Source organism: Pinus tabuliformis, chromosome 3_2, assembly GCF_031772625.1.
Source record: "Pinus tabuliformis cultivar Carrire ecotype Pingquan chromosome 3_2, CPIR1, whole genome shotgun sequence".
NCBI lineage: Eukaryota > Viridiplantae > Streptophyta > Pinopsida > Pinales > Pinaceae > Pinus > Pinus tabuliformis.
The window spans coordinates 794,892,882-794,906,793 of NC_142302.1; positions in this window are offsets into that span (position 1 = coordinate 794,892,882).

Genomic DNA, 13,912 nt, shown 5'->3' on the forward strand with positions numbered 1-13,912 from the left:
ACCTGTCTGCAGTTGTTGTTAATATGTGCATACCATTTTGAAGATGTTTTAGACAATTACTAGTAGTTTTAGGATTCAAGTTTTACTTCTTTTATTTTACCTCTAGCGTTGCTTTCTTACAAATTTATGGGCTTACAGGCGACTGAGCAATCAGAAGCTTTCCTTTTCAAGAGGTTTTGCTCAGCGATGCACGATTACGCATTGGAAACTGCCTCCGTTTCCTGATCTGGGCTTCATTGGTGCATTTTTTGCCTTTTGCGCATTTTCTTTTAGTGGATATAAAGCTCAAATTTTGTGAAAATAATGATTCTGTAAGCTCTTGACCCAGAGTTTTAAATTGTCTGATTCTTATGTCAGCGTTGTCCAGTACCCATTTAACCATGTCTGTGTATGGAAGAATTTTGGGCCTCGCCGCTATCCTGTGTAAGAACGAACAAGCTAGCTCTGTAATGGATGCCTCAGAAGAACCATGTGAGCCTGCAGTAGCCGTAACTTCCATCACTCTAGGATTCTCTTCCTCAAGTAGACTATACATGCCTTCCCAAGTAGCAATACCAGTGTCTCTGTTACAGGCAGTGTCTGTATACAAGGGTGCCATTTCTTTGTCATCAGAGCTTGGAGCTTTGCCTTTCTTCCCCATAATATCCTGCGTACTGCTTTGTATATTTCCCTGTTCTCCGCTCCTGCAATTTACAAGTGAAGTGAGAATAATGATAAGGAAAGGTGACGGGAAAGTTTTAAATGATGAAGGCATATAAAATACACCACCTTACATGAAATGAATTTTCGATAAGCACAAAACCATATTCCATTAATGACTGGCAACTAACTCATTAATTAGCATTAAAGCACATAACCAGGTCTCGATTTATGGAAAATACTTTTTTGATCAACGAGCCTGAAAGATCTGTGATGAAGCAATTTTGCGATTTGCTTCGCAGTATCGCAGATCGCAACATCGCAGAATCGCAACATCGCTAAATTGCAACATCGCTATATCGCTATATCGTAATATCGTAAATCGCATTATCACATTATCGCTTTATCTCTTAATCGCAAAATTGCAATATCGCTATATCGCTCTATCGAAAAATCGCAATATCGCTCTATCGCAGGAGCATGGCATATGACAATGTTTCGTTAATCTATTTTCTACGAAATGCGATTTGTGATATACGCTATATCATTTCGATAGTTTAAAGTTTTTCAGCATAAGTGATTTTTTTAGACATGCGATGCGATAAATTCTTTCTTAATGTGTAGTTTCACATCGCGATCTCGCAATCTTAGACTCTTGCTTGTAATGAGGTATCCATTATCTTTTTGCGATGCGATATTTCCTAAGGAATAATTCTACTTTATCATAAAACTTAGGTTTTTTTAATTTTTTAAAGGTATTTTCCTAAGTTTATGATGGTAAGTTTTATTAAAAAGGAAATACAAGCACTAATTAATTTTTTAAATTTTTGACTAAGGGTCCCCACTTATTTAGTATTAGGAATAACACTAAATAAGAAGGGGGGTTGTTGCTGGCCACAACAATTGGCGATTCACTTGGAAGAACCAGTTATCTCTGCTTTTCTTTTGGATTTTCTAAACTTCCAAAACAGAAAATTTTCCGGAAAATTAAAATTTATTATAGAAAGACAAAGTACTTTATGCTTTTACCTATCAATGATATTTTGTTTCTTCTATTTTCAACTTTGATTATTTACTCCCTCAAGCTAGTCCTTGTATCTACATCAGTCATTACTTGGTTTATAAAGATAAAAACAAAGCCTTCTCTATAAATCAGTTTTGAATATGCTCATTTGTCGTAGGTAGAGCCTCTGCTGCCAGTAGGCATTTATAGCCTCGACAGGGTTACCTGTTACCCAGCAATGATCCTGTATCCTACTTAGAGAAATTTACAACTTTCAAAGAGAAATCCATATCCACACTTATTGTTTTCATTTTCTTTTTTACCCTTAAAGAACAATGTCTTGGTTTGATAGCCAATTTATGACATAGTCATTCACTTGATTTATGGCTTTGCTGAACAAGATGGCTCGTGATGAGACCACTTGTCTTTTGATTGCAACAATCTTAAGTCATTGCCCTGTTGTGGTATGAATTATTGGCAAAGTCAACAAGCTATAATATCTATGATTATGATAAGCTACCTCGTGATGAGACCTCTTACTCTTTAAGTTAAAGTGTATCATTGGATTATTTTCTGAACATTGAAGTTTCCTAGGTGGGGAGGAAGTCATTGTTTCCTTGAGACAGCTCTGGACGACAATGATAGAGTTTTTGGAAAGATCTTTTCTACAGAGAATCTTTGTTTTTGTTATTGATACCTTTCATTGGACTGATATAAAACAACTTCTCACTAAAGTTCATTTTTTGCCAAAATTTACAAAGTAGAAACTAGTATCATTTCTAGGCCTAGAGTCTTTAATTGTATCTTTCAATAATAATTATCAATTTCTAAAAGAATTCTATTTATACAAGTGAAAAAACAAAATCTAAAAGAGAATTTGTGTCTTTTTCATAAATCTCAAATGTAACCATTTACAACCAGTCTTATTATGAAGCTAAAACAACTACTCTACAAAATAGAAGAATGATCTCCTATGGAAAATATTTTTTTTGAGGATCTGTCCATTAACAGGTAAAGAATCTCTTCTTTCTGTTAAATCTTGTAACATAAAACTAGACGGACCTATGACTTCTACGATTTGAAAAGGGCCAAGCCACATTCATTGAAATTTCATATGTTACCCTTTTTCCTCATGAGCCTTGTCCCATTTTAAAACTAGATCTCTCATCTGAAAGTCTTTTCTGGATATAATGCTTGAATCAAAGGAAGATTTCACTAATGCTTGGTGATGAGCATGAGTTATTTTAGCGTGTTCTCGTTGTTCTTCCAACTTAATTATTTCCAACTACCTTAGTTGTAAGGAAGAAGTTGGTGCTTCATCAATATATTGAACCAAGGCTAAAGAGGGAATTGCCAAATCAGTTGGAAGAACCCCTTCTTTCCCATAAACTAAATTAAAGGGAGAAGTGCCAATGAAGGCTTTCTGCATTATCTGATCTGCCCATAAAGCATATATTAAAGATTTGTGCCAATTTTTGTTATTTTGATCAATGGTTCGCTTAATAATTCTGATTAAGTTTTTATTTGTAGATTCGGCTAATCCATTCCCCTGTGGATAGTAATTGGTAGAGTATTTAAGCTTGAAACCCCTTTTGAGTGCAAATTTAGTCATCGAATTACCAGAAAAATATGATGCATTATCAAACATTAAAGTAGAAGGCAACCCAAACCTGGTGATTATGAATTGATCTATGAATTCGATGATATGTTCAGCATTAGCCGTCTTGAGTGGAATTGCTTCTACCCATTTAGTAAAGTAATCTGTTGTTGTAAGGATATATCTATTCTGTTTAGAAGAGTGAGGAACAATCTCACCTATTATGTCCAATCCCCACTGATCGAAACGCTGCTCAATGTTAACTGGTTGTAGTGGCAAGGATGGCTTCTTTTGTCTCCCAGCAGTGGTTTGACAGAGTTGACATTTCCTCACGTAGTTATGTGAGTCTTTGAATAATGTGGGCCAGTAATAGCCTGCACGTAAGATTTTATGAGCAATAGCGTCTCCAGCATAGTGTCCACCTACTGACCCATCGTGGAGTTCCTGCAAGACTTTTTCAACTTCATATTTCTCAAGACATCTAAGGAGAATAGAATCATAATTTATTCTAAAAAGAACATCATTCACGAGCTGATATTGTTTGGCTTTCATTCTTAGAGCTCTTTTCTTGGCATGATCGAGGTTTGAAGGAGTGTATCCATTCTTTAAATAATAAATGATATCAGCGTATAATGACTTAACATCGTTTAGGCTTACCTCGTACTTTTGTATCTCTGCAGATGGAATTTCGGACATGACCAATGCTCTGGCCAGCATTTTGCAAAAGCCTTGACCTTTTACAATGCTTGCTGGTTTGATTTCTACGTCATATTCTTGTAAGGCAGTAACCTAATTGGCTCTTTTCTCACCCACATCCTTCTATACTAGAAGATTTCCTACTGCTGGAAATGGCACTATGATTTTTGTGTGTGTTTTGAGTAAAAAAGGTCTGAAATATTTAATTGCTTTGAAAACAGCATAAGCTTGTTTCTCTACATCTGAATAATTTAGCTCAGCCCCTTGTAAATTGGAACTGAAAAAAGCAATTGGGGCTTCTGCATTTTCTTGATTTGCTTGAGTGAGTATCGCAGCATATGATCTATCAGAGGCAAATGTATATAAAATAAAAGGATCGGAAAAATTTGGAGTTGCTAAAGATGGAGCATTAACAATTGCTTGTTTGATTAGATTGAATGCCTCATGTTCATCTTGGCCCCATTTAAAGTTTGAGTTCTTTTTAATCATTGCTTGTAAAGGAGACACAATTCTTGAAAAATCTAGAACAAATCTCTTTACAAAGTTAATCTAGCCAAGAAAAGATTGCATGGCTTTCTTGTTGTGAGGTAGGGGTATTGCGGAAATCTCCTTGATTCTATTAGGATCAATGTGAATTCCAGATTTTGACACTATGAATCCGAGAATTTTTCCTTCACTTAATGCGAAAAAGGATTTTTTCGGGTTAAGTGAAATTCCATACCTTTGACAATGTTGGAAGATTTGTTTTAAATCTCTAAGATGATTGTTTCATTTCTTGGAATATACAGTTATATCATCCAAATAGATTACCACTGATTTATTAACTAACCCCTTGAATGTGATGTCCATGGCTCTTTGAAATGTGGCACCAGCGTTAATCAGACCAAATGGCATCTTTTGATATGCGTATGTGCCCCATTTAGTTCTGAATGTGGTTTTTAATTGATCATCGGGATGTACCAACACTTGATTGTATCCTGAGAATCCATCCAAGAATGACATTAATTCTGACCCCGCGACTGCCTGCAGTATTTGTTCCATGGGAGGCAAAGGAAAATTATCCTTTTGGCAGGCTTTGTTAAGATTTCGAAAGTCAATGCAGATTCTAATGTCTCCATTTTTCTTTCTAACAGGGACCATATTGGAAACCCATTTGGAATGTCGAACGGGAAAAATTATTTTGGCTTTCAATAACTTATTGAGTTCAAATTTGATCTGGTTTTCTAGATTGGGATGGATCTTTCTCAACTTTTGTTGGACAGGTTTTTCATCGTCTATCATTGGAATAGTATGTTGGATGATGGAGGTGTCGTACATTTTGAGTTCATCGTAATTCCAAGCAAAGACACTTTTGTATTGTCTCAAGAGACGAATATACGCTAATTTTTCTTCAGGAGCTAGACCAAGGCCTAGATTGATATTCTGTGGTTTGGTATCAGTTCCTAGATTTACTAGTTCGTAGTTCAAAGTTGAACTTTGGAGTTTTGAATTGGTAGATCTTTTAAACTGATCTTTCAAATCATAAAGGTCTTCTAACTTGACTACTGACTTAGGTATGGCATTGTTAGTGCTATCTTGTTGCAATTGTCGGTCATGTTGGTCTTCATCAATTATTTGATTGGTGTAGGATCCTTCAGATGTGAGGAAACTCACGGTATCAGGATCATCGTTGAAAATCCTCCAATTGGTAATGTTATCAGGAATAGATGGTCTAAAAATTAATTCAATTGAAAATAGATTAGGGCTAAAATCTTCTAAAGGAGTGAGCTTGGAAGCTACATTAACTAAGAGGCCTGCACTAGCATTCTGGAGTCTAGGAATTGATGAAATATTAAATGCTATAAAGTGTTCAGTCAGATCTTGAACTAAAGATTGGTAATGTTTTAAATGACCTGATAAACAATGTATAGTATTACATACCTATCTGATTACAATTTTAGAGTCTCCGAAAACTTGAAGGTATTTGACGTCTAATCCGATTGCTTTGTATAACCCTTGGACTAAAGCCTCGTATTCTGCGGTATTTTTGGTGCAATCAAATTCGAGTCTGCAAGTTAGCATAGTTTTATCTCCCTCTAGACTTATTAACATGCATCCTGCTCTTGCTCCTTCGTTAGACTTAGAACCGTCAAAAAATAATTTCCAAAATAAAGATTTATTTACTGGACTATCTATAAAATTAATACATTTAGAACTATCTATTTGAGAGAAAGTTTCTACTTGAGATAAAACAGAATGTTCTAAGTAAGGTGAAGTACGAGCATTAAAATTTCCTAGGAAAGAATCTACTGAGTAGTTGCCAATGATGTTATTGTTGTATGCTACTGGTTCATTTTCTCCCTCTAGTTCTGTTACTATGTATTTCTGATGTCTTTCCCGCTCAACTTTTATTTGATTTGGTTTACCATTGTAAGTGAGCCACATGTGCGACCAATCAGTTGAAAAGTATCCATGAAGTTTTTCTGACCAATCTCTGCTAAGAATTAAGCCATAAAATTCCGGAATATCAGCAACTAAAATGTCGATAACTTGACATACCTTTGGGTTGGATGACAGCCTTATGCTAACCTGATTTAATTCGCCAATCACTTCGACTTGCGATCGATCTAATTGAACTATGCTCACAACGGATTTTTGTGGTTGAACGTTCAATTTTGCACATATTGACTTTGGTAAAATATTCGATGAAGCTCCAGAATCTATTAAGCAATTATGCAAATTTTTATTGAAAAATTCATAAGTAAGAAGAAATGGGGGGGTATGAGATCTTGATCTTCCTCCAATTAAGGTGATATCGTTTGGATCAAATTTATTAATCGCATTAGTTGGAGATATTCCCATGTCATGGGAAGCTTGAGAGATTACAGCAGCAGGCAAAGGTGCAACTGGTATAGCATATAATTCTTTCAAAATTATCTTTTGCTGGTGTTTTAACTTGCTCAATTCGTAAAAATTGATATTGGCCCTAGTCTTTTTCATGTCTTCTATGATATTATACTCCATTTCATCCGAAACGATCAGCGTTTTAGATGGAGTTGATGGGTCTGTTTGGACTGGGCTGGTTTGAGTCGCTTTAGGTGTCGTTTTCTTGGCTGCGACTTTATCCTTAGTCATCGAGCTTGCGCTCTTTGGCTTAGGTGTAGGTTGAGGAGGATCAAGTTGATTTCTACTGCGAGTACTAACTGGGGATGCCTCTTGATCCTCTTCATTTGGGAGGATGAAATCCCACATACCTTGTAACTCTACCACTCCTTCTTCATCAGAATGTTATTCAGTAGCGATTTCCTCTTCTTCTTCTTCGGATTCAACACTTGTAATAGCGTTAGGGGGTTTGGAATCGGTCGAAGGGTTTCTTTTAAAAGGTCTGTATGGCTTTTTAGAAGAAGTTTCTGCCACTTGTTTCTTAATGTCGACCATCTCGTTAGACATGGTCTTCAAAACTTTTTGTAATCCTTCTAAATCGAATGGATCTTTCGATTTTTTTTTCTTGGGATCTTCCTTGAAAGAAACCTTCTTGGATTTTCATTCTTCCATAGCGTTTTTCTTTTCTAGGGATATAATACGTTTCTCTACTGCTATTGCTTCTTTCATATTTTCAGCTAAAGTTGTTTTGTTAGCCCTGTCAACAAAGATTGCTATGTTTGATGGTAAAGCAGTGATGTACCATTCACTTCGCACTTCTTCGCTAGGCTTGGAAGCAGTAGGAATTTTGTTTAAGAGTTTATTGAAACGTGAATTGAAATCTTTGATAGGTTCTTTTGACTCAGCCCTAAGGTTAGACAGGTCATTGATTAGTGTCGCCGTAGACCTATCATCACCAAACTTAGTCAGGAATTGTTCTTGGAAAATCTCCCAACTAGTAATAGATCCAGACGGTAATGAGAAATACCATGATCCAGCTACTCCTTGTAGAGTATAAGGGAAAAGTCGGATGACAGCATCTTCGTTGGTAACTCCATTGAGATTTATGGATAACATAAAGTTATTTATATGTTCTTCCGCTAGCATGCCTGCCTCAGGATTAAACTTAGGTAGCCATTTTTCAAGATGGGCCGGAAGCTAACTCAAGGGTGTAGGCATTAAGACTGCCCCTGGGTTATTCAATGGATATTGGGCCATCATTGATCTATTAATAGAGGAAAGTGCAGAAAATGATCCCTACGGTTGAGAAGATGAGGATATTATGACTCCAGATGATTGAGAAGGATATTTGGGAGTACCGGTGGACTGATGGACACTGATCTGAAGTGGAGGAGTGGATTGTTGACTTCGCGGTGGAGAGGTTGAGATGGATGATGATGATGAAAGAGTCTCACTATCAGACCCTTTAGGAGATTTCCTTGCTCTCTTCCTTGTGGGTAGAGGTAACTCGGTTGGCTGAACACCAAATTTTTCTCTCTTTAATCTGGTAAGAGGATGAGCAAGGTTATATTGCGAAGTCACGCTACCTTGAGATTTATCAGATCTTTGAGGAGATATAGAAAATTGTTGAAGTTTGTGAATCAAATATTCAACTTCAGGAGGTTCAATAGTAGATTGTTCTGAAATGTCAGGGTTTGTAGCAGCGGTTGTTGCTCTCGTGACTTCCGGCTCTGGATTTGAAGATTCTAAATGCCATGGAGAAGTTGGGGGAGATGGTGAGGGCGATTTACTCTCAGAATGGTATTTAGATTTAGACTTACTTGCCATTCACAGTTTCAGGCCCTCCTTCTAGCGCCGAATATGTTGAAGCCCCGAAAATCAGGTCTACAACAAGGGGGATACCCATCCAGTCTGGACCTTGGTTAGCAACTCCTTTTCCATTTGGTATATTGGGTCCGACTGGGGATATGGGACCAGTTTCCCAATTTATGTGTGTGTGTGTGTGAAGAATTGATATTTCCTTTCTAAAATTTCCTAAGTGAGATGCTCTAATTCTAACTCTAATCTAATAACATGCAAATTGTATTCTAACAAACAGAAATATTTAAGTCTACACTAACCCGGGGTGTAATCCTTTTGTTATGCGATCTAAAATGATTTCAGATAACAATCAATAATAAAGATCATTCAACTGTTATGAGAAAAGAATTCAATAAAGATGAACCACTTCGTATAAAAAGTTAGACGAAACAATTGTGAAAGGCATATCACATAATAAGCTACTCATACATTAAGCATAAATAAATAGCTATCACCATACAAAAGTGCCAAATGATAACTCAGACATTCACGCATCAATATATAAACAGCTGAACATGAATATCACTTTTAACACAAAGGTAGAAATAGTTAAGAGATAGAAGTACCATTTATAACTAGTTCTACTCATGAGCTTCAAGCGATAATGATTTATCTCTTCTTAATCCAACATCCACTAAGAGTATAGAAGTGCAACATCAGTAGCCGATATTAAATACAGATATTAATAAATCCTGTTCCATTCATTCATCAAAACCTCCTCAGAGGGTACAAAAGTGCATGTTCTAGGGATAAGTTTTTGACAAATTTGGGACCCTTCTCTAAATGCATGAGAAGGGTTTAAATACTACTAACTAAGTCTAAAAATAACTTATTACAAAAATCTAGGATGCAGTTTAAATGACCGTCCTCATTTCAGGCAAAAATAAAGCAAAATTAATACTAATATTGAGTCTAAAACTAACACTACTAACTAATTATTTATGTATCTACTCCTTGAAGTCACACGCGTTCATCATTTGTTTGAGAAGAGTCGGCTGGCCGACTTTCGAGTTTAGCTGTGCTGTGAAAACAGAATCGGCAAGAGCTGGCACCATCTTCTCGACAGAATTGATAATACACTTGAGAGTCATGCACTGGCTGTGTGGTTTTACCAAGTATGCCCAGTAAGAATCCCAATTCAACTTGGTTAATCTTTTGATTGATTCTACCTTTTCTTGAGCCTTCTGCCTCCAGCCTATCTGCAATTGCTGTTCATATGTACATACCATTTTGAAGATGTTTCGGACAATTGCTACTAGTTTTAGGATTCAAGTTTTACTTTTCTTTTTTTACCTCTAGCATTGCTTTCTTACAAATTTCTGGGTTTACAGGCGACTGAGCAATCAGAAGCTTTCCTTTTCAAGAGGTTTTGCTCAGTGATGTGCGAATAGTGCTAGGTGCTAATCGCGCATCAGAAACTGCCTCCGTTTCTTGATCTGGGCTTCCTTGGTGCGTTTTTCGCCTTTTGCGCGTTTTCTTTTAGCAGATACAAAGCTCAAATTTTGTGAAAATAATGATTATGTAAACTCTTGACCCTGAGTTTTAAATTGTCTATTTTTTATGTTAGCGCTATCAAGTACCCATTTAACCATGTCTGTGTATGGAAGAATTTTGGGCCTTGCCGCTATCCTGTGTAAGAACAAACAAGCTAGCTCTGTAATGGATGCCTCAGAAGAACCATGTGAGCCTGCAATAGTCGTAACTTCCATCACTGTGGGATTCTCTTCCTCAAGTAGACTATACATGCCTTCCCAAGTAGCAATACCAGCGTCTCTGTTACAGGCGGTGTTTGTTTACAAGGGCGCCATTTCTTTGTCGTTAGAGCTTGGAGCTTTGCCTTTCTTCCCCATAATATCCTGCGTACTGCTTTGTATATTTCCATGTTCTCTGTTCATGCAATTTACAAGTGAAGTGAGAATAATGATAAGGAAAGGTGACGGGAAAGTTTTAAATGCTAAAGACATATAAAATACACCACCTTACGTGAAATGACTTTTCGATAAGCACAAAACCATATTCCATTAATGACTAGCAACTAACTCATTAATTAGCATTAAAGCACGTAACCAGGTCTCGATTTATGGAAAATACTTTTTTGAACAAAAATCCCAAAAGATCTGCGATGAAGCGATTTTGCGATTTTCTTCGCAATATCGCAGATCGCAACATCGCAGAATCGCAACATCGCTAAATCACAACATCGCTATATTGCTATATCATTATATCGTAAATCGCATTATCGCATTATCGCTTTATCGCTCGATCGCAAAATCGCAATATTGCTATATCGCTCTATTGCAAAATCCCAATATCTCTCTATCGCAAAATATCAATATCGCAATATCGCAGGAGCGTGGCATATGACAATTTTTTGTTGATCTGCTTTCTGCGAAATGTGATTTGCGATATGTGCTATCACATATCGGCAGTTTAAAGTTTTTCAACGTATGTGATTTTTTTAGAGATGCGATGCGATAAATGCTTTCTTAATGTGTAGTTTCGCATCGCGATCTCGCAATCTTAGACTCTTGCTTGTAAGGAGGTATCCATTATCTTTTTGCGATGCGATATTTCCTAAGGAATAATTCTACTTTATCATAAAACTTAGGTTCTTTTATTTTTTAAAGGTATTTTCCTAAGTTTATGATGGTAAGTTTTATTGAAAAGGAAATACAAGCACTAATTAATTTTTTAAATTTTTTACTAAGGGTCCCCACTTATTTAGTATTAGGAATAACACTAAATAAGAAGGGGGGTTGTAGCTGGCCACAACAGTACAATAGTCAACTTGACCTTTAGGATTTATAGGTTCTCTCGACAGCTTTCTAACCACTAGAATTTGAAGTCCTTGGCCAATAGTCCAAACAAAGGTGAGGCTACCTTGATGAAGTATTTTATGAATCTCCTATAGTATCCAACTAAGCCTAAGAAAATTCTGTCATCCTTATACGTCTGAGGAGTAGGGCCCCTCTTTATGATAGCTATATTAGTTCGGTCTACTTGCAGTCCTTCCTGGGATATTAAGTGACCTAGAATTGTCCCTGCAGTCATCAAGAACTCACACTTCTCGGGACTAAGGGATAAGTTCATTTCAATGCATTTGTTTAATACCTTTCCCAATATAGAGAGATCCTCAAGGAAATCAAAACCATTGGGGGTGAAATCATCCATATAAATTTCCACAAAATCATGTACTAGCTCTACAAACATGCTCAGGACTGCCCTTTGGAAAGTGGTAGAGGCATTTCATAAACCAAAAGGAAGGACCCTATAAACAAATGTACCCTAGGGACATGTGAGGTTGGTTTTATCCTAGTCCTCTGGGATGATCTAGATTTGAATGTAACCACTGAATCCATCTAGGAAAGAGAAGAACTTCTTTCCTATTAGACCATCTAATACTTGGTCGATGAAATTTGGATGGAAATGGTCCTTTTTAGTGGCTTTGTTTAGCTCTTAGTAATCCACACAGATCCTCCACTTTCCATTTTTCTTTGGAACCAAAACCAGAGGAGACACCCACTCACTATTTGAGATGGGGTAAATGAACCCTGCATCTAACAAATTTTGCAGTTCTTCTTTGACTATATCCTTGAGCGCTAGGTTCATTCTCCTCTAAGGTTGGAAGACTGGCTTACAACCTTCCTTGATGTAAATGTGGTGAGTACACACCGAAGGGTGCACTCCCTTCATTTCCTTGTAACTCCAGGCAGAGGCACCTAGATGCTTTCTTAGCATGTCACATAAATCCTCTTCATGATGTATAGATAGAGAGGGGTTGATTTTCAATGTTGTTTCTAGGTTGAATTCTATCATCTTGACATGATTAGGGCTTGAGTCAGCTAAGCATAGATCAATCCAAGGGTTATATTTAGCTTCCTTCACTAACTCCTCAAGAGACATGGTGTTTGGGGGTTGATTCTGGAGGATTTTCTCAATCAGGTCATCTTCATCAGGTTGCCCCCCTCCTATAGTAGCATCTAGGGTATAGATTGGGGAAGAGTAGACTTCATATTCTTCCTCCTCTTCTAACCATAAAGGTAATTCATGCTCCAAATATGGTTGAGCAGGAGGGTACAAGAAAAATTGTTTGAACAGATGACCATTTTAATGGTCATATTCCCAGCCTTGCAACTTATGTAAGCATTGACAGTGGCTAACCATGGCCTCCCAAGGATGAGAGGATAACCATTGAACTTGGTCTTAGGTTGGAGAACTAAGAAGTCAGCAGGGTATTCCCAGGAATCAATGGAGACCATCACATCCTCAACAACTCCCTCAGGAGCTATTGTGGACCTGTCTGCAAGCTACAAGATTGTTGTGGTCTTCCTTAATGATCCTTGGAGATTCAGTTTAAGCATAGTCTCCTTAGTCATCACATTGATGGTAGCCCCAATATCGATCAAGGTATGGGGGACAATGATGCCATCGATGTGTACATCCACTATAGGACTTCTAGGATATAAATACTTTGGGAAAGTCACCTGCCCCAACATTAAGTCGGGCAATTGTCCAATGACATTAATAGTAGGGGTGTCTTTCTTTCACCTTCACAGATGTCTGAAACACTTATCCTTCATTAAATTGGTGTATATGGGGACATCTTTGATATCTTGGAGAAGCGGGATTTTAACACATGTTTTTCAATTAACCCAAAAGTTCAGTCTCTTCTGGGGTGTGCTGGAATAGATGGGTTAATATTTCAAGAAAAGGAGGTGGATTTTCTTGAGGGACACTCTCCTCCTTTTAATCTTCATGCTCCTTAGGTGGATGTGTAGTTTGATTATTCGGAAGAACTCTTCCAGACCTGAGGTTAATTTCTTGAATTTCCACAACATAGGTAGGGTAGGATGTTTCTCCACTGTAGACCTATTGTGTCTGTCTGTTGTTCGGGTTGAGATTTAGTTGGGAAGGAATTTGAGGTTTCTTAGGTGGAGTAGGGTGTAGGATTCATAGTTGAGATGGAGGTGGAGGTAATAAAGCTGGAGCTTGGCTGTATGGGGGACTCCACCCTTGGGATGGTGAATTCCACTAAGATTGTGGAGGAGCATATGGCTGAAATGGTTGGTTGTCAAGTTGGGAATGGTATTGAGGTGCAAAAGACCAGGGAGAAGGTGTGGACCATGAAGGATGAGTAGGAGGGAACCAAGGGGGAATGGATGTATTCTGGTTAGGGTTGTAATATGAATAGGATGCCCCTTGCATGCCTTGCTGGTATGGTCGAGGTCCTTGAGACCTCCTTTGGCTGATTTAAC